At 49.5% G+C, this 21,952-nt stretch overlaps 1 protein-coding gene across 6 annotated transcripts in view; it reads left to right on the top strand.

The window, feature by feature from the left end:
- Nucleotides 1-21,952, top strand: part of LOC126547124 (TOX high mobility group box family member 4-B-like) — a 764,451-nt gene that overhangs the window by 598,884 nt on the left and 143,615 nt on the right. The window lies entirely within an intron of this gene.

Here is a 21,952-nt window from a genome sequence, read left to right on the forward strand (position 1 = left end):
AGGCGTGGCGGCACTTTGGGCGGCCGCGCGTGCCCGCCGGGCGGTTGTATCGTGACAGCTATCTGCGATGGATACAGGGTCTGCGGCGCTGTTTTTGCGGCTTAGTTGGCGTTGATGCGAGACGCAGCACGAAGGTCGAGTCGCTCGCTACCGCTGCCGCGCCTCCCCACTCCAGCGTTTCGACAGCAAGTTTCCGCGGTCATCTAGCGAGATGTGTTCACGTCTGGTTGTGCGCGCGTGACACCATGCTTGTTAATTTAGTTAGTATGTCTATGTTTACAACTTATACGGCCGATAAAGCTACCACCTTTACTTCGTATAGCAGTTCACAAATTTCCTATCGCAATCGATGATTTGCCTTTCGGGAGAAACTGTGATTTTATTTAAATTATGGGGTTTTACGTACCAAAACCACTTTCTGATTATGAGGCACGCCGTAGTGGAGGTCTCCGGAAATTTCGACCACCTGGGGTTTTTTAACGTGCACCTAAATCTAAGTACACGGTTGTTTTTCGCATTTCGCCCCCATCGAAATGCGGCCGCCGTGGCTGGGATTCGATCCCGCGACCTCGTGCTCAGCAGGCCGACACCATAGCCATTGAGCAACCACGGCGGGTAACTGTCACTTTATTTAATTAATGCTTCCACTGAAGGGCTTTCATCCTATAAGATAAAAAAATTAATAATAAATAAAGCGAAGGGCGCCATACATACAGCATATACAATTATTGGTTATGGAACTTAGGGCATTCATGGTTTTAGAAATAGGGGAGACCAACAATTTATCCTTTACTTCAGCATGGTCGCTGCGCTCAGGCAAGTAAAGTGTTGTTGACCAGAAAACGTGATCGAGGGCATGTACTTGCTTCAGATTTTAGTATAGAATTTCGTTATGGGGGGGACCTTTGCTCTCGTTGTGAGATGAACACCTACCATACTGGCACGGAAAAAAATAAAGTAGCCTCAGCTTTAAAGGCCAATGGCATTGAAATTTAAATTTGGCTGAGCTTGTTTTAAATTAGTTTATGCTATCGACTCATTCATTGTTGGCAAAGCTTTCGGATAATAATAATAATAATATAACAGCAGCCTTGATACGTATAAGGGGGCATTGCACTAGCGCGTAAAATAGGACACGGGCAGGAACATAAAAAAGACACACCGAACGCGAACACCGAACTCGCGTTCGGTGTGTCTTTTTCATGTTCCTGTCCGTGCCATTTTTTACGCGCTAGTGCAATGTCCCCTTATACGAATAACCACCAACTAACCCAGCTTTATGCCTTAAAAGCAGCATTGAAATAGCACCTTAGCAGATGACGTGGAAACCTGGCGGTTAGCGCTTATGACGCAGATACCAGAACGTGGCCTCCGCGAATGTCAGCGCGTCACGGACGGGCGCCTCCCAATCTCGGAGGTCCATACCATGGCGCCGAGCTGTTCCTGCGAGCTCTGGGTTGTTCATTTTTCTGCGCGAGTGGTAATGGCGGAGTTTTTCTTTTCCTTTTTTTTTCTTTAGTGTTACTATCAGGAGCGTCTCTTTTGGGCTTATAACGTAAGCGCAAAATTTTTCACTGAGGCTTCTCCGCATCCACACTGTCTAAAACTAGGCTTATTACGCTGTCCGTAATTTCGTAGCTTAAAGACTTATCCGTATACTCGGCTGCGTATTGGCAGATTTTCTTTTCGGGCGATGTACTGCATCGCGCAGAAAAGGAACTCCCTCTATATGTGGGCTGGCTGACTTTGATGCATTTTAATAGCCGGTTATATAAGGTCGTGTCCAACAGATGCTGGCGCCGCATGTATGAAGAAGGAGGCTTTCTGCTCTTTGTGTGTTGACCTAATACACTTGGAAGTGTGGATACAGAAAGCGTGAGATGCGTAAGAAATATTAATGTGTAGTGCGAACTGTGGTCGATAATAATGTGTTCTAAGGTGTTCCTGGTTCCTGTTGTTATTTCGACATCAAGGACCTACTTATGAGTTAGGCTTAAGCAGCGCATGTCAACCGACAAATTCAGATACAGGAGAAAAGGAAACAGGTGAAGGTTCTTCGATAACTATCGCGTTGTGGTGAGGTAAAGTGGGATCATAAATATTAGGACAGCCAGCGGTGTTATACGCGGTTGGTAGAGGGCAGCTCACGGTAAAGAGCGGCGTAGTATATTAGACAGTTATAGAATAACGTTTGTCTCCTTATGTACGTTAAACGCAAACACCTTTGCGGGACGTTACGGTGCGCGTCCTTTCAAGACTTTTAGTTTAACGTGCGGTAACGCAAACGCAAGGAATACGTTAGAAGACGAGGCGTTGTCTGGTGCTTCGTGCCAAACGTATCCAGAGCAAGGCAATCCATTAGCAACCATCCTGTTGTTGCTATGCGGACTACTATTAGGCCTACGCAAGCCGGAATCGCCGAAAGTTCTCCAAAATTGGACGCACTAAGCGCTCGTAGCTAGCGTTTCAGGTGAGTTTAGAGGAAGCGAAAGCTCATTTCAATAGTTACTGGCGATGAACGAGAGTGAGAGCGTAGCTATCACGAGAATTCACGGTGAAGTGGGAGCCATGGGTGCCGCCATGTTCGACAACGCTATTTCTTAGCGTCCGTAAATATTACGAAGTTAAACTCGCCAAGTAACGTACGTTATCATAGCGCACGTAAACCGCAGAAACCCAATCACATTCGTAGCATGCGCACTGAGGACGACGCTATTTCTTTACGTACGTAATGCGTTTACGTTGGGTTGCAAACGCTAAACTAAAACCGTCTATTATACTGTAGCTCCGTCGTGCGCAGTGCGAACTTCTGCCACCGCGTTGAGCGATGTTTTGGGCTAAACGCTTCGTTACTGTGCTGCTCGGTTATGCTTTGTGCCATAGATTGAGCGTCTTCACGTACGCTTGAAAGCATGCGCGTGCTTCCAACACCCTCCCCTCCCCCCGCCTCCTCCAGAACTTCTCATTTTTCACGATGAAAAAGGGCACGTTGTAGTTTCCTAAATTTGTGCAGGTAATTCCATTAACACGATGCGTCGGTAGTTTCCAGGATTAAAAAACACATCACATCAATATCGCTGCCTGGGCAGCGCATTCGTGTCGTTTTTCCCTTCTTTCTTTCCTTTCTTCGTTTTAAGTGGCGGTCCTTTCTTTCTTTTTTTTTTTTTTTTTTTTTTGGCGCCCGAGGAGGTGTGCCTCTGTGGTGTGCTAGCGACTGCGCCCAAGAAACGTGGCGCGGAGCACCGGGTGATCCATCATTGACACTCCAGGTTTTGGACCGGCTTTCTGTTGGCCCTTCACTCTGCGCTCCACTTGCCTTCTCTGCTGGCTTATTTCCTCTCTGCTTTTTGTTGCTGCTCGCCATTGTGTTGCCGAGCCCGGCAATTTCAGTTCGGGCTGTCGGAATAGATTTTTGACGGCATCTGGATTCGGCTCGCGGTGCACTTGAAGGATGAGCTCGCTGGCCGTTTCCGAGAGTGGCACAGTTAGTGCGTCGCTTTTCTACTTCCTTTTCCAGCACGCTTGCCTGAATAAATGAATACAAAAGTCGGTAGTTCTTCGGCGTGAAATCGCCAAATGCCAGCGGGCGAAGCATTGTTTCCACTGGTCAGTTTATGCACACGTGCGAAACAAAGGCTGCCCCCTTGTCTCTTTCCTGACGGAGCATGCCGCACAACTTTCATTGGGACCTACCTGCTTAGCAACTTGGCTTCCACCATATCAACTCAACGGTGTCGTGGCCTCGCGTGTCTGCAGCGGCATTGGTCGATTGCTTCCGCAGTTGTGTCGTGCACATGCCGCTTGTCACAGTGTACCCAGCTGCCGACCCTGCGTCAATTTTTTTTCAGCCCTCTCATTTTTTAGTTTTCTCCTCGTTAGGACACGTACTGAAAGCTAGTGATCTTTTTACACTAGTTCTACGGCTTGCTGTACATCGCGCCCGTGCCGCAAAAGTAGGCAATAAAGCTCCGTAAAGCGTCATCGATCTATTTATAACTCGTGCTCGTTGGTTTTCCTCCGCTCGAGCAGGACACGTTATTGGCCAACAGCCCAAGGCGCGCTGTTTTGCATGCTAAACGTTGGTCGATGCTCTCCTGCCCTCGCGGCGCGGCCGCCGAAGGATCCTGTGCATTTTTGTGTTCGCCGGAGTGAACGGGAAACGGCATCGGTGACACTTTGGGCGGATGAACTGCTGGGTTTGCCAGATGGATAGAAAAACTCGGCATACCGTATTTGTTTTGTCAGACTACTGCGGAGAGTTCTGTATTTCGGCGCGCAGCTTACGTGAAAGTTATCGCAACTTCGTTTGTTTTTTTCTTTCAATGAAGAATTACAAGTGGATCATTGGCGGAATTCCATGTAAGTGTGGTGGCCACGAAAACTTCTCAAGCAGACGTTCTCGTTCCCAGACGCACTTGCATATTTATCCCAAATACCATCCTACCCGCACCGGACAAATTGATCATTTCACCACTGCCTGTTTTGAAGGCTGCACGTGGGAAGACTTGTGGGAGAGTATTGAACACTAGCTCTTGAGTTGTGCTAGCTATTTCGCAACATTTCAGACAGCAGGCGCTGTTTTTCACATTTCACTATCTTAACTTATTCTTATTTTTCGATGAAGTACCAGGCCCATTTGCTGTAGTCATGCGATCATGAGTAGGTAGAAGTGGATACTAGCTCGTACCAATATTTTCTCCGGCTAGCCAGGCTCATGTGCAGTCACACTTAGCGGTACCCATTCACGCTCATACCCACGTCTGCTCAAGCCCTTCTTCGCTCACTCACGCCTTTCGTCATTCACTCACACTCGGTATTTCACGCCTGTGAAATTAGTGCGGAGCGACTGCTATGGGTCAGTGTGCTCGTGTGTCGGCGTATGCATACGATACGACCGTATAACACCCCCCCCCCCCCCCCCCCCAGAAACACACACACACACGCACACATGGCGCTCTTTGGCCATCATTGGCCCTTGCGCCATAAGATCCTGTACATCAGCGCACACGCACATATCTATGCGTTACCCGCCGTGGTTGCTCAGTGGCTATGGTGTTAGGCTGCTGAGCCCGAGGTCGCGGGATCGAATCCCGGCCATGGCGGCCGCATTTCCATGGAGGCGAAATGCGAAAACACCCGTGTTACTTAGATTTAGGTTCACGTTAAAGATCCCCAGGTGGTCGAAATTTCCAGAGTCCTCCACTACGGCGTGCCTCATAATCAGAAAGTGATTTTGGCACGTAAAATCCCATAATTTAAATAATATCTATGCATTGTACTTCATTATTTGTTTCTTGGTAGATGTTCTTTTGTTAATGCCGGATAGCTGGCTGTTCAGTAGCCTACATTGCTAGATTTATGTGGCTTAATAAATGACAAGCAATACAGGTTTTTACTAATAGCTCGATAGGTGGCGCTAGGTTTGGGACTGCATTGCGATAGGCACGTGCTGACTATACTGATATAAGCTGCGGGTAAGGGGTGGGTTTCACTCCAAGTCCGCAGTTGTCTGTCGCAGTTCAAGTAGCAGGTTGTTGAGGCTGACTGTAAAACAGTATTAATTGAACCCTCGTGTGAGTAGTTTATCAGCTATCTAGTGTCGGCGTGCTCGGAGTGCACTAGTGAGCTCTTTTCGAGGCTATTTGCCATATGTGTACGTTCACAATGCAAAGTTACAAAATTCGCTTCTCATATGAACGGAAAAACGGGTGTCCGTCATTCAAAGAAAATGCATCGTAGTAGGTGGGTGTGATTCCTTGTCCCGTTTCTGTCTTTTGCAAGTGCGCGCTGCACCGCTGCGCTAAGCCAGCTAAGCGCGCACGCACACACACACATACAGAGAGAGAGAGAGAGAGAGAAAGTCCAGTAAACAATGCAGTTCATTCATTTCTTTCATTCACTCTCCGGGGACTCCATACGTATCTCTGTGGGGCAGTTTTGATGGCATTTAAACAAGAATACGCCGCGCAGTCTATTGATACCCGTTGCCATGCATGAGCAACGAGACCTCACTCACTCATAGTAGCTGTGCGAGGCACTACCGGATCCGCAGGGTTCAACGGCCTCATCGATCGTTGTTGCACGGCCCTTGAATGCTATTCCGAATGTCTTCGTCTGTTTGCTTCGCGTTTGTGCCTATTTATTGTAGGGCGCCGCATGGCGTTGTGTCAGTTACGCTGCGGAACACGTCACTCGCTTTACGCACTCGTGGTCTTTTTCGCCTCTCTGGAATGGAATAGTGTGAACTTTAATGGGGAGGATTACGAGGAGGCTCTTGTAGACTTTTCTCAGCATGTTCGCTTCTTGTGCTAAGCGCTCCTTGTGCTGTACATTGTTTATTATTTGCTTTATTACAGTTATCGATCATTGGTAGCGGATGGTTGTTTGCGCTTTCTGAGCGCAATTCGCGTACCATGTATAGCCGGGTTTCACGTTTCTCAGAAGAAACGAGCAGAGGCCAAAATGATCTCATATTCAGTGGTCATACTCTGATCACCGCCATGCTACCCCTCGAAGAAACTCGTGTAGCTCCTTGCGTGGGTGTTGGCGCTCCCCCTTGCCCTGCCGCCTGAGCGTTGTGTCGTTGATCTGGACTTTCATAGGCGCTCATCATGGCACCACTGCGGCACGTCGGCAGGGTATTCCGAACTACGGTGCGCATTTTGACACCGCTGCTGGGGAGCTCCGGCACTGTATTTCCCTGTCCTCGTACCACGTTCTGAGGACGCCTGTGCCCCGAGTTGTGGCCGCACCACGATTCAACGCGACTGTCTCGTGCGCGCTGTTTTCGCGGTAGCAGGGTCGGATTCGGTTCCTTTTTCTGGTGGGGCGCATTCGGGGGGTTATTCTGCGTTACACGGGTGGCGGTGTTTGGGGAAGCGGCACGATCGGACGAGCCCAAGACGTGAGGATAGGCGGGGGAGTGCGCCGGAGGCCTTCGGCCTTGTTTACGCTTCGGCACGACTGTTTGTCTTCGGCTTGGCAGCAGCGAGGCTCTGCCTGTCACTCCGACGTAGGCATGTTCCGAGGTGACCTCAAAACGTTTACTCCTAACCTCGTCCTCCCTTCACCCCTTCTCGCACTCAATGCTCTTTCCTCTCTTCGTTTCTGGTTGAGGAGCTAGCATTTGTTTTCACAGGCGTCATTGGGCCCTTTTGGCTCGCCTCTCTCTCTTGGGCCGTCATTTTTCTTTTGTTTGAAAAATGGCGTGCAAGACCGGTTTCGGCCGTGAAGGCTGGGATGAGAGAAAGGGCGGGGGGGGGGGGGGGGGGGCATAGTGGAGGTGGGTGAGGACGTGTATTCTCGCGAAAGAAACGGGCGGGACTCGTTCGAGAGGAGACGCGTTCTCTCTTCCTTCGTTTGTTTATCTTACCTGTCTCCAGTTGCCGTGTCGCGTCGCTGCGGGTGCTGTGCAATATAAGGCCGTGCAATACCGACCTGTTCGATGTGTGCTCATTTCGGTACGCGGCCCTCGCATCTGTGTGGCGTTCGAGCCTGGCACTGGTTGCAGTGAACCAAGCTGTGTTGCTTGTTCGCATCAGCTCGTTTTGACTACTACTGGGCGAAAGAAAATGTCGCGTTCATATATAGCACTTTAAGCGTATTTACACCATCCCTCAAAAGGTCTGGGTTTTCATTATTACGTCGGCAGATTGCCGAACACTCTTTATGCATGACTCACAGGTCGACTTCCCGCGAAGCTAGACGAAAGGAGCCAGTTCGTGCCTTTGAATTACTTTGTGTTGCGCAGGAGCGAGTGTGAGGCATTAGGCGTGATGTTACGTTTGTGTGAAGTCGCCGTCTAGGAGCGCCAAAAATATTTGTAGAGTGACCGGCGAGAATGACCTTACATTGTGTCATCGTTTCTGACCTCGCGGCAAACAATATGCCTTGTTTCGGTGTTGTGTCATGGTGGCGGCTGCACTCTTGGCTGCGCATGCCAGCAGTTGGTCCTCAGCGCAATGTAAGTGCGGCATTCCGTGGAAGAGATAAAACCGAAATTGTGTCAATCAAGAATCTTTCTAATACTTTCGACTGCGAGGGTAAGGACGTGCATTGTGAAACAAATGGTCTGCACGTGTGCACGGGTCCCGCCTGTTATTCACGGCGGTGAGTTCTCGGAATATCAGACGAATTCGTTTCGCTTTCCTCCGCGCTTTCCAGCAGCGGTGCACTTAGCTGAAAACATTGGAGTCGCTCTTTTCATCGAATCTTGGCCCTGTACTGAAGAAAGCAGCAGGCATTGGTGAAAAAGTTATACAAAACATGTAGTTTCCTGTAGAACGTGTAGAAACCGTAGAACTCTACAAATATGTAGAAGATGGAACTTAGCCGCAGGTTAGGTTGAAACAATTGTCAAAGCTTTTGTACACCACCGACGTTTGTTAGTCTTACCTTTGCGCTACCTTACCTATGTTGCATAACTCTGGCGCCGCAAGTGCCTCGTTAGGATCGTATCGTATCAAAGATCTTGTTTGTCGTACAAGGAATAGGGCACGCACGCGCGATGAATAAAAGGTGCAGCCTGTATACGTTATTCTGAGACATGATTTACTAACGCTGAGCTCTGTTGTAAGTCGACATTTTTGTGTTAGCAAAAGAAGTTGGTTTAATAAAGCGAATGGGGCACTGAGCGATGCGACTGTAACGCCTTTTCTCCTCTCTCTCAACATTTTTCGACGGGCGGAGAGGCTTTTCTTTGTTTCATATATCCCCCTGCTCGCTTCGTAAGGCGGGATTTTTTCCCCTCAGGCCCCGAGAGTAGTTGAACTGCGCGACGTGTGTCGGCCTGTCAGTCTGGCGAGGCCCCTCTTGTTGTTTTTGGCCGCAGCCGGTCCTCCGTTCGAGCGCGTTTCTCCCGCTTACTTTATTCTGTCTCATTTGTCGTGCCATTAGGCGTTTGTTTTCTGACAAGTGCCTGCGAGGACCGGCTACTAATTTATGGTAATGTTATTCTTAGCGGTGCTGGGGAGAAGCCGGCGCTCGCCAGTGCGCCACGCTCGAACCTGTTCCCCCTCCCGCGACGAGTGAACGGCACGCTTTGTTTCCGGCGGTTGTTTATCACGGCTCTTTCTCCCCTCCTCATCCCGGTGATCTCAGACATAAAGGAGATCGTTTCCATGCGCGCTCGCGTCAGTTTTTGCAAAGTATACTCTCCGCCATGCTGCCGGCGCGCGGTGCTCTCCAGTTGCAGCAGCGGTTGCGAGCGCATTAGAAACGAAGACAGCCACAAAATGTTCGCCTCTGCTCGCGGGCTTGGGGCGAGGGTGCGCTGCCTGCCTGCCTGCTCTGGGAGGGCTGCCGCAGTGAGCAACAGATGTCCCGCAGATCTCCGTTTGTGTCTTTTATTTCTGTCTCGCTTATTCGCGGGTTTGTCACTTTGGCGCTGCTCGTTGGAGCGTGTTTCCATTGCTCGCGGGCGACATGTTTTGCCGTCTGCTGTTATGTGCGGCTCTCTCGGCGGCTACCGATTTCTCGAGCAACCGCGTTACTCTGCGAGGAGTGCTCTATATCCTCCCATGCAGGGGGAGAAGCAGACTGTGTACCATATGGCATTGTGGAAGCACTGGAGACGGCTTGCGAAAGCTCCAGCTGGCAAATCTCACTGATAGAACCTGTCGGAGTAAAGCAGTCTGCATATTGCGGCAGTTGTGTCTCTTCTGCCTAATATAGTGCTCCTCATTCGTGATTTCCTCTTGCTTTCTTTTTTTTTTTTTTTTTCACCCCATGCGCATACTACAATCGCTGGTTGCCCGTTGCAGCAACATTTACGTGCTTGAGAATGTTCTAATATATTGTTTATTTATGTATTATCTTTTGCTTGTGTAAATTTTTTTACGCGCAGTGTCGTTATACACTGTTACACCGCCATGGTTAGCCGTTTATTTTACCAGTTCTGCCTGACTTTGCAAGGGTGGCTGACAGGCGGCCGACCCCGTTTCTTCCCTTTACGTACCGAGTCGATTACTCGCGGCCGTAAGTCTAACAGAGAGACACACACGCTCGCTCCACTTCGTGCCTGTAGCCGCGACAGCGAATTGAACTGTCGCTTATAATGCAACCGGCTTGAGGCGATAACAACCTCCGCGGCGCTAAGCGGCGGCCTGTGTCCGCGCTAAGCGGAACATCCGCTCGGGTCCTTGATGGCGCAACGCTGCGGGTAGCCGTCGCCGCTTAGCGTGCACTCGAGTTACTGTCACGTAGGCCGGAAAACCCGTTCGAAACTTATCGCAAGCTGTGACGTTGGCACTGTAAGGAGGTCGCTTTCGCGAAGGTCGAACAGAGGACGCGGAATGCAAATGGCCCGGAGGCGCCTGCGCTTTCGCGCCGCAGCGGTGGTCGCTAGGCGATGTCCGTCATTGTCGAGACAGGCGCACGCGAGAAAACAAAGAAAAAGAGTAAGCACATAGCAGTAAAACAGCGTGACTGCTATTCCTATCCCAGTGCAGTTAACGCTTTCATTCACTCCTGAAGAGCTATGAGTTACAGGAGCGCGCGTCGTCGCCCGAAGACTGAGTAACCACTGGGCCGCAGGCAGTGACATGTGAAGGAATAGGTTCTTTACTCTATAGCAGTAATTGTTTCTTTAGACTCTAGGAGGAGTGTGAGACCCCCACTGTGACGAACACACACACACACAGACACACACACACACACACACACACACACACACACACACACACACACACACACACACACATATAGATATATATATATATATATATATATATATATATATATATATATATATATATATATATATATATATATATATATATAATCTATATATATATCGCACTGAAAATAAATGTCGTGCTACATCCTCAAATATGAAACAGTACTACGCTTGGCAATCAAAAGAATCACCAATCTGCAGCAATTACATGCATACTTGTTTGGGTTGATTTTAGTGGAGCTTCTGTTCTTTTTGTTTTTTTTCGGGCATAGAGAAAAATTGGTGTTGCCGCAAGTGTTAGGTGTGAAATTCTCGAAACGGTAGTCACCTGATCTCTCGTGTATCAGCAACACAACAGCTTCCACTTTGATAGCTATTGAAGAGTGTCCCGTGTTTAACGTGTAAGAGAAAAATAATAATTCAAGTTGGGAGGCACTCTGTTCCTCCAAACGGTATCGGCTATTATTAGTCATCTGGACTCTAGAGAGGAAAGTAAAGATAGGCTATCAAGTTAGTTTTGTCACGGTCAAATCATCACCACTGACATCAGGCATATGGCCTACTTGATATGGCGTGTGCTCCAAGACAGCGGCCATCTTAAGTGACGTTCCCGTTCCGACGAAGCGGCCAGACAGCACCCAAGTATTGGGAAGAATGCAGACTACTTTGCTGTGGCGGTGGAGTAGCCTGCCCAGAAACTCAGCGCAAAATTCGTTAACCGCAAGCTTAGGAAAAAAGAAAAAAAAAGATGAATGGGAAGAGAGAGAGAGAGCAAAAGTCACGTTCTTCCGAAAGTAATCGGCGTTTTTTGTTCTTATGTTGGCACACGCAGAATGTTAATATTTAGCGACAATACGTATTTTTTGTGAGTTTTTTTTCTCTCTCTCTTTTTTTTTTTGCCTGCTCGAGGTGTCGTCAGAATGGTCAGGCAACGTTCCAGTAGTTGTGGTCGAAGCTCTCTCTTTAGACGTCTAATCTAAATGGTGACAAAAGTTGGAATGTACTCATAGCCGAAGCTTTCATCAGAGGTGAACTGAGGCTCGCAAAAGTAGCTTAAGATCGGTTTCTTTAGCAGGTACTGTTCCTTTTCAGTGCGCCAGACCTCCGTCTGAGTCAGCGGTCATCCCCACCCGATTACAGCCACCGGGATTGCATAAAACCGGCGAAAATTTCGTGCGGAATGTCCTGCCGGTGAATTAATGTCGAGAGGAAGACTCTTTGACAACCTGCAACCAAGACGAATAACGAACGCGTATGTGTGTTCTCCGAAGGGTCCAGGATATAATAGTTCGTAAGGAAGGTATCACGCCTTCTACTCTCACGTAAACGCTACACCGAACTCATAGCCATGTGGTATCAGATTCCTGTGCAGCCAAAGATACGGACAGGCGGAGCCATTGCCGGCTCAGACGGCCAGGCTAACACTGCCTGTAATAAAGACCCTACCAACCAGCCATGCTGAGACCATGCAATGATTTCCATTGTCGTGGCTCTCTGCGCTCGCAGTGAAACAAGCTTATACAGTTCAAAGTATTTTCGCTGAGTGATTTCTCATATACAAGCGAAAACGTAGTAAAAATCACGATCCCGCGCACTGTAGGAATAGGTGTAAGCGCGAAGGTAAACCGGCAGGACGAAACGGCGCATCTCGATAAGAGACGCACAGCGGATTTCGGCGACTGAACGCGCCTCGCAGCCATTAGCCGAGAAGTGCGAAATGCAGCGCCACCCATTGACTGCAGCGGCCAAACCTTCGGAAGCCAGAGCTCTCGCGCGAGGCCACGTGCATTTCATGGAAACTGGCGTGTACAGCATGCTACGAGACGTAGCGCACGCGCCCATTGTCACAGAGAGCTGCTTGGCGTCGGCGCGAAAAAAAGTGTTCTGTGCGGTTGTGGCCTATAATGGTTAGGCCATCGGGCAGCAGTGCAGGGCGGCGGGGGTTTGATACTTCAACTTCTAGCACGGAGTTCTTTTACTTTCTGTGTGTTTCGGCAAGACAGCAGCAGCAGCCACGGTCTAGGATGATTCGCCATGAAAGCTTCGATTTAAAGGAAAAAGGAAAAGAAAACTTGCCCTAGTGACTTGTAGGTGGTATTGGGGGCGAGCTCCGCCACTGGAAAAGCTGGTGCGACCATCGGCGGGACGTAGCATGAGGGATCACGTGGACACAGCGGCCGCGTCGGCTGCTTCGGAAACGCCGAAGCGAGCTGAAAACGAAAGTTTGTCCCACCTGCGCTGCGGTTCTGATTAAGTGGTGAGGCTTTCCCATCTTGGATGCCTGCTTGACATCACTTGAAAGCACTATAATAGGTAGTGGCTGCCTTTGGAGGCGTGCAGCGTGGTAGGCTACTGCTCGGTGCCGCAGTGCCGGACGTACGCAACGGAGCCAGGTGTCAGCCTTATTCTCACGTAGCCGCAGGACAAGAAGCCGAGTGAAGCTTGGCTCGCGAAATTTAGAACCGGCAGACAGCCATCGGCTACAACTCGGGTATGCAGCAAGCACAAACGCGAGGAAGATTTCTGCTACGGCGCCGGGACTGCGCGATGGTCGGTGAGTAGCAGAAAACGCGCAGTGAGACGCTCGCTCGCTCTCGCTGCCCGGCTAATGTGATGCCACTTTATTTGGTCTATGAGCTTGTTGATGCTAGATACTGGCTAGTTCAATGGAATGAAAAGGGAACGGTAAAAAGCACATTAAAAAAAGCATGGCACGTGGTCATGTTTGTGTTATGAATTAACGCACTGGAGTACGATACAGAAGTAGCTGGAAATTGCACGCTGCAGAATACCGGTAAACATTCAGTGCGACGCAACTTGAGAAATAATATTAGAACATCCAAGAATTTATATATATAAAAAAAAAAATATTGAATCGTCGCTACGGCACATCACAGTCGCCGTAGGCGTCGAAGTCTCCATAACGAAATTATTCTTGAACAGCTCTGATAGCGTCCACGCAACAATGGTCGCTTGTGTACTGTCAAATGCTCATATTCTGCGGCCTAAAGCTCAAGGCACGGTGCGACAACGCGCTCGCAGCGAAAGCAAAACATTGTGCGCGGACATGCATGCAGACGTCCAGTCGGCCGCTGCGAACCCGTGCGATGGCTGCATTGGGGCTTCATTCTGTTATACTCAATTTGGTTATACAGACAGCCCACTATAAGAACATATTTCACATAGTTTGCTCTCAGCCTTTGCCTACCTTTCATGCGAGAAGCCGCTTCGGGAGACTCCATCGCGGAGACCGCGCGCAGTGGCCTTTACTGTACGTATTCGGTAAAGAGATAACGTCTGTAAACGATCCTGTGCTTTCAGTTTGCCCCAGATTACTACATGGACAGTCAAAAACTTCCCTCGTTTTGAGAGAACTTACATAAATGTCCAGGAGGGCTGCCGTGTGGTGTTTTTATTGAGAGCCGTAATGATGACCGCAGAACAACGCGAAATACATCGACCTACCACCAATACCGCTAGTAAGTGCATGCCGAGGTATAGTTTCGACCTGCATCTATTTGGCCGCGACTGATAAGCATATATAAAGCGAGCTCTGTCCACTCTTCCTGTGTGTTTCATTTAGCAGCGGCAGTTGTGATCCACGCGACAGCTGTAGCTGTGCAGCTGTTCCCGCGAACGCTGCCAACTGGCAAGGGTTACGTGAGCGGGTGCGCGCCGCCAAGCTTAACTGCATCATTAAATGTTGGAAGCACGTGCGTCCTCTCGTGACATGTGCGAAGTGTCCTTTTGGCCGCAATGGCGCATTAGCCTTTTACGATGATGAACTCATTCTCCAGCGGCTGGCTGTATGCGTAGCCGCAAACACTAGTAATTTCCTAGCATCGAGGGAAAGCGCCCACATTAATCAAGTCGCAGTATGCAATTAGGGCAGTGCCGTTAAATTTTTTTTTGGCCTTTTGAGCGGCTATTCTGGAACAGCAATTCATACTTCGTTAAGCGCTGGGGTGTGCAATGAAACATGGGCCATAACGTGAGCGTCTGCAGTGTCCTTCTACATTCCCGGAAAGCGCTTGCACTAATGTCCTGTATATCCGTTTTCAGAAGGTCGTTTTCTCTTTTTTTCTTTCTTTCCTTTCTTTTTCGTCTTCTTCAGCGCCAAAAGTGAAGCTGACCTCTTGATTTTTCTAAAGTGTTCACATCGCAATGCATTAGTTACATGTTCACCAAGCACCACGGGATCTGCGTTCCGTGGAATCCAGCTTCCAGCTCGAGCGGCATCCAGCTTCCGTTTGCGAGAATGAATCCAGGTGCTTTCGTGGCTAGCATAGCGACTGCGACCTCTGTGTAGTAGTTGCTGATCGACTGCTTTGGGCATGTGTCTGCGACGCTTGCAAACGTCGGCCCCATCGGAATGCTCCTCCGGCATAATTGACTGTCGCCTTTGTCCGTTCAAACCTACGTAAGCGTTCTCATCTGCCTGCAGTCTATTTGTAGACGGGCTTGCGCGTGACTCGCCTTGCATTGTGCGAAGCCAGCTTCGACAACCACGGGTCCGTGAATTGCGAGCCTATGCCATGCAAGTCAGTCGGGATACAAATGCACGTCCTGCTCCATAACACCTAGCCAAGACGATGTCATTTAGAGTTCACGCGGAAATCGCTATCGTCATTGCTTGTGTAACGCTCTAAGATATCGCGCTTCGGAGCCAAGGTTGAGTGCTACAGCGTGCCGCCTTGTTTCTCTTTTACCTCGACTGTGATGCTGATACCACAGCCACGGCGGCCTTGCTATAGCAGTGATGAGGGACCTATTTTGTCACCACTGTCGCGTCAAAAGGTCGATCAGAGCGGGCATCGAGTTCTTGAATGTGATAAACTTGTCGATAGGTAGAACTGCTGAAACATACAGTTAGAACAGGCGACGTCTGCTGTGTAACGTTCTCGAATGATGCCATTACAGATGAATGTTGAAATGTCCAAATAAACTCGTCCGTAGTGTTTTAGACTTGGAACCTAATTTTGCTTCGGACTGCACATTCGCTTTGAGCTATCGAAGACCAGTAGCACTGATCAGTCGGTAGCGGTTGGTTCGAATATCAGACGTTGCTCTCTGTAACCGGGGGGCATACATTTTGCAAAAGCTGGTGACGGTTCCGTCGCTGGGCATGTGTGTCGCACCGTCGTTGCTTCGAAAATGTCGTGGCTTGCATATTGGATTCGCGTCGCCGTGTAGGCTTTCAATAAAGAGAGAGAGAGATCCAACACGCCCATGCAGCCACATTAGCGAGCTGTCAATAAGATTCCCAGTTTCCGCTGGCTGTCATCGAGGCTTGTCAGAGCACGGACATGTCAAGCGACTCTCCACTGAGCGCACTTCCCGACCGTCGGGTCTGAAACGCCTGGTGTGTTTTCCTCGTGACCTCTGTCGCTGTGCCTGAAAGAGAAGCAGGTCCCACTGCGTGTGTCTCACGCGCAGTTGTTGCTTCAATGTTGTGGCAAGGAGAGCTTCCTTTTGGGTAAACGGTATTCCACAGCAGCTGTTGCGGAGGGAAATATCGTGAGCAAAAATAACAGCACCCGCTGATGGATTCGGTTCCCTTAAATTTAAGAGGTTTGTGCTTCGGGCGTTATTTCTGGGAAACGGAAGGCTGAAATAAATTAAAATCACATGTGGCCCACACCGCTCGCGCAGGGTCGTCAAGGTGACGCGTCGAGAACGTTTCTTTAGCATTCTTTCTGGCATTAGCTCACTCGCCATTGTTGGCATTGTGTGTCGAAGTAGAAAGGCAGGGCCACGTAATAGGCGAGTTCGTGCGGCTGCAAGTGTGTGGAGTACAAGTGTGTAACATTCGTGCCGCGGTTGCGAACCGGCACTGCGATACAGGTTTGTCCGGGCGTCTGCTTGCGCAACGTTACGGGTACGCCCTAGATGGCATCAACGCAAGTGGCGCAAGACATCTCTCATTATGAAGGCGTTGCTTGCTTGTGCAGCGTTTTGTGCAAGAGTGAGCTTGACGTAGTATCATTGCACAATCAATTCCTTACGCGTTCTCCTTTAAAAAAAATAAGTCTGCTGACTGTCGTATAACTATACCTTTTGATTGGCTTGCTGTTCTTCAGTGTCCGCATTTTTCTCTAATGCCACCACTGTGATGTCGCACCAGTTTTTTCGTTTTTTGTGGTTGTAGTGCTAAAATTAAAAAAAAAGTGTATCGCGTGTACCTTTGTTGCCTTTGTCCTACGACCTTCGAAAATTGTAGCCGTCCGAACTAGAAGGTGGTGGCGCTCTTTGCGCGATTTGGTCGGAGTCGTGTTATCGTGATTATCTCACCTGTTTGCTCTCATTCGCGTACAAGCGCTGATTTAGTAAGCTTACGAGCTTCAAAACTCACGGCAGGACGAACATTCTGCCAAGCTCACAGAGATGAGGCCAGGGACTAGTGGCGACTTCTATGGGGTCTGTGAGGTCCGACGTGTCAGATCCGACGTGAGCCTTTCTCGCGCGAAAACTAAAACGGCAGACACCGAGTCTTGTTCAGCGGTGCACTGTCAGCCTGAAATAACTGCATTCCTCTCTCGTTGCTCGAATAGCGCGGCAAAGCGGTACTGTCCGTTCGTGGCCATGTTTCTTCTTCGTGAACAGCGTCACACGTCTCTAAACCTCCCCTCCCCCCCCCCCCCTCGCTCCCCCTTCCTTCTTTGGTGTGTGTAACATTCGGCGCATGCTCCGTCTTAGCTTTTGGGAACGGTAAAGCTGGGGGAAATGCGTCGTCCCGCCAGCCCTCCTCCCCTCCTCCCTCCCTGCTCCGACCTCATCATTCGCGCAGCGCCGATCGGCGAGAGCTGCTCTGCTTGCGGCGGCAGGGACGCCCGCCGAAACAGGTTCCTGGTGGCGTTCGTCATTAGGGCATGCATTGTTATCCGCGCCGAGAGGGAGCGCCTTTCTTCGGCCCTGGCCCCTGTTATTTGGATTCATTCCATTGGCCTCTTGTGTTTGACCCGGATGGAGCGCCCGGATGCGCGCCATGTTTGCTCTCCGGGCTCTACGTACGTCCGAAAGCTGTTTGTGGCTTCCTTCTCTTGCTCTGACCGGCGAGCATTTTCTTTTTATTACTTTATCTTGCTTTGTGTTGTTTCTCTCTTCGTGTTGGGCAGGCGCTCTGTCATGGTAAGGTATTAAAAGCTGGATCTGGCGTCTCTGTTTTCTCGCCAGCATTGAACGTGCCGAATGTGACTGGCATCGGGCGTCGAGACTCAGTGGCGCCGCTGTTCACTTGACGCGTCCCGCGTGCCCGTCAACTGAGTGCCAACGTTGGGCAGGTTCATCAACCTCTACCGACAGAGGCTGTCTCCGTTTGTTCGTACCCTGTGAGCGCAAAGAAGGCCTGATTTGGCACTTCGCGCACTTGTGCGACGGGTAGAGCATTTAGTGTCGCGGTACCTATCGAGACCGCACATTGGTTACGGCCCTTCGCGCTGGCGCAGAAAGCAGCGAGAGCGTTTCTACAGTTCTCGACATCGATGGGTCGCTACGTCCGTTCTTAGACCATGTGCGCAAATGTGCGCGCAAGTACTGCTCTCACTTCCCCTGTCTTTTCACCCATTTATCCCCTTTCCCCAGTGCAGGGTAGCAAACCTGACCTGCGTCTTGACCTCACGTGGTTAACCTTCCTGCCTTTCCTTGCTTTTCTCTCTTTCTCGCTATGATGCCCGATGTAGTTTCTCATCATTCCGATGAGTAATATCATTGCGCTTTCGAATGCTGTACGTTTTATTGGTAGAAAGTTCAGCTTTAGCAGTACCCATAATAACATAACGCCTTTCTTAAGTTCCTTTAGCGTAGTTTAAGCCATGGTTCAAAGAAAGCTCCATTACTATTACTATGCTATCGGAGAATTGCTCCACCAATTACTATGCTATCGGAGAAATGGAAAGGCCGTACCGAGGGGCTCGTTTGTGCTAAGCGAAAACTACCGCTATTATAGCCGTGAAAACTCATCATTTGAAATGTATATATGTAAGCGGGCTGCAGTATTGTGAGCTTTTCTCTATTGAAAGCATTCCAGATAACCAGAGCATGAAAGCTTTCAGGTTGTTAAATTAAAAATTAAATTATGGAGTTTTTCGTGCCAAAACCACTTTACGATTATGAGGCACGCCGTAGTGGGGGACTCCGGAAATTTGTACCACCTGGGGAACGTGCACCTAAATCTAAGTACACGGGTGTTTTCGCATTTCGCCCCCATCGAAATCGGACCGCCTTGGCCGGGATTCGATCCCGCGACCTCGTGCTCAGTAGCACAACACCATAGGCGCTAAGCAACCACGGCAGGTATTTTCAGGCTGTCGTGGCGCTTTATGGGTCTTGACGAAAATTGCTCGTTTAGCTAAATAAGTACGTCCTTGAGCGAAATGTCGCTTCGCAAAGTTCTTTCTAATTTTTTTTCCCTCTCCGCATTGTGGGATTCTGCGTTGCAAAACACCGCGAAGAACGGCGCCGCACCGCTGCCGCGAGAGGTTTCCTTCACATGTGGCGATTTCGAGTGTCCGCCGCTGCAATGCCGCCAGTCCTCCCAGTGGCGAGCGCGCGCTTCTGCTGCAGTCGCCTCAACGCGTAGCTCACGCTCTGCCGCCGCGCTAACTAGCACTGGTCAGACGCAGCGCCGCGGCGAAACTTTGTAGCAAGTTCGAACCGTCCGATCCCAGTCGTGGCTGCCGCAGAGCAGGTTTCTACGGCTGCTGCGGGGCTGGATACGCAGGAAATTTACAGCATGGGAAACGGGATTTAGCAATTGCCACGCGTGGAAGACGAAGTTCGCCCGTTCACTGCGCCACGTCGCTTGCACGCCCTCATGAGTTCTTTTTCTGAGTGTCAAATTCCGTACGCACGCGATACCCACCGTGAGATCAATTATAGTACAAGTTTTTCTTTGATTTCATGCGTAAGACTTTTAGCAGTTTTGCTAGGTAACTGACTCTTTTTTTCATGCAGCGTGGCAAGGTATTTTTTTTTTTTCATTTCTTTTTCTTTCGAACCGGTGTGTCAGTTGTCTAAATGTAAATCATCTGGCTCCTTCATTTGGCCAAAGATAAAAGGGGAAAAATGTTTTTACATAATTTTCTCTTTCTCTCTTTCTCCGTTCCTAGGATGTTTATTCTCTATTTTACGTCACTGCGGAAAGTTGCTCTAGATGAGCGAGAAAGTGGACTTGTGTATCGTTCGTCCTCCGGGAATGAAGCCGGACCTCCGTGCGTTCCAGAGGCGTGGAGAACAAATAGCCGGATTACCTTCAACGGCAAGGTTTTTTTAACCACGTTTATAAGCAAAACACGACGTGGTGGTCCCCAAGCCTTCTTTATATTTGTTGGACGTTAGAGCCGCAGGATGTTAGTTTGCTGCATCGATCTGTGCTTGGCGCCCAAGGACGTCATCGCCGTTGCGGTAAGGCTGCTGAAAGTTAAGATAAATAATTATTTCCGAGAATACTCGCATGCTTCATCAGTCTCGAGCGATTTACTCCCCCCTTCCTCCACCCACACATACGCACACGTCACCACGCCATGGACGCCGTACTCACTCGTATTCACGAGTGAGTACGCTGGCCTATGAACGTTTTAGGAGATTCTGCGCGGTCGGTTCCTTCGTGAAAGCCAGGTGTCGTGGCAATTGCTCAGGGATTCAGCGCGAGCTCTGCCCACAAAAGCACACTGCACCTGCGTTTCTTGCCTTCTGTTTGCCCCCCTAGAGACGTCGATATTTTCACCAATATAGAAATAAGTCGCATATTGCCAGGTCACTATTTTACGCAAAGAAAGTCAAAGCAAGTTGTGCAACATTATTGTGCAACATTATTGTGCAACATTATTGTGCAACATTATTGTGGTGTAGAGTTCCGAAACGGCACTAGGGTTAGGACGCGGGGGATGCATTCGATCAGAGGCTTGGGCGCTACCCAGTCGACACAATCACAAAATTTTCGCTGCGTCGATAGGCAGCTTCCAGGAGCGACACTGAACGACGTTCGAACCATATAATAAAATTGCGGGTGAATGAACACAAAAGTTCACAAGACTCCTGGCGGCTTTCGGCGTGGATGACAGGCTTGTTTGTTTACAAAGCCACGACGCTGTATAGAAGAAAAAAAAAAAAAGCACCTTTGTTATGACGTCATGGAAATGAGCAAACGAAATTGGCGAGCATATTTGTGCAAGCTCTTTAGAAGCAGGACAGCGGTAGATTTGCTTCCACATTCTTATGCTGGCACGGGATATAGATAATCCTCGTGTTTCCTTGCCGGTGTGATTGCCCCTTCTTTAGCCGTTTGGCACCGATCAGCGAACAGCGAATGGAAACTGAAGGGAGACCGATTATCTTGGTCTCTGTGCAGACGAATGCCGAGCGGCATTTACGACAGCTGGACACTTTATTTAATGTACATGTGTGGCGTTTGATGTTTGCGCGGAGGCGCAGTGATGCATAAAAGATAGGTTTTGCCTAACCCGATATCCCATACGTCACAACGCTCGCATAGACTCGGCGCAGCGGAAAAATTTCCCTCGCGCGTCCTTGGCTCGCCGCCGGGTGTCGCCATGTTATCGTCCACGCGTGCTGCGTGAAGCAAACGTGAAATACTGTACTGTCATTGTGTTGCTACAGCTGCCTCTGTTTCCAGCTGCCTATATTTTTCAAGGAAGTGATGCTGGCAGCTGTTTACAGGAACTCCGGTCTTATGCCGGATATGGGCTCTGCAGACCCCGGATGAGTGAAGTAGACCGGGCCAAACGCAAACGAATCCTATAAATGTGCATAGACATAGTACAGTGTGTCGTCAGCTTGTCTGGCGTCGCAGTCTTTGACCGCGCAGGACAAAGAATTGCTGAACGCTGACTGATGTCGCATGACGATCGCTACCTCGGCCAGGACTTGCGCACGCCTGGGGCTGGGCTTTGACAATAGCGAGCGCGTTTCATGTGCACAACATCTTACTCAAGACCGGCTGTTTCTTATGTGAAACATTTTTCATCGAAACTAATCGAGGAAGGCAACAATAGCGGCCCCGATTTCCTGGGTTATTTTTGATTGCGTGAACGAAGCGGCTGCGTAGTGCGCAAACACATTCTGGGGAACAATATAATTGAGGACACGCGACGCCATTCTGCTAAAGCAAAAGTGCAGTCATGTGCGCGTTCGGATTTACTGTGTCGAGTTTATTGGAGTTTGGATGGCAGGCAAGGTTTTGATTCAGGCTGTACTGCTGAATAAGCTTGCTCCTTTAACCAGTGACCACTGCATAGTCCACGACTGAAGTGAGCATTG

Source organism: Dermacentor andersoni, chromosome 1 (genome assembly GCF_023375885.2).
Source record: "Dermacentor andersoni chromosome 1, qqDerAnde1_hic_scaffold, whole genome shotgun sequence".
Lineage (NCBI taxonomy): Eukaryota > Metazoa > Arthropoda > Arachnida > Ixodida > Ixodidae > Dermacentor > Dermacentor andersoni.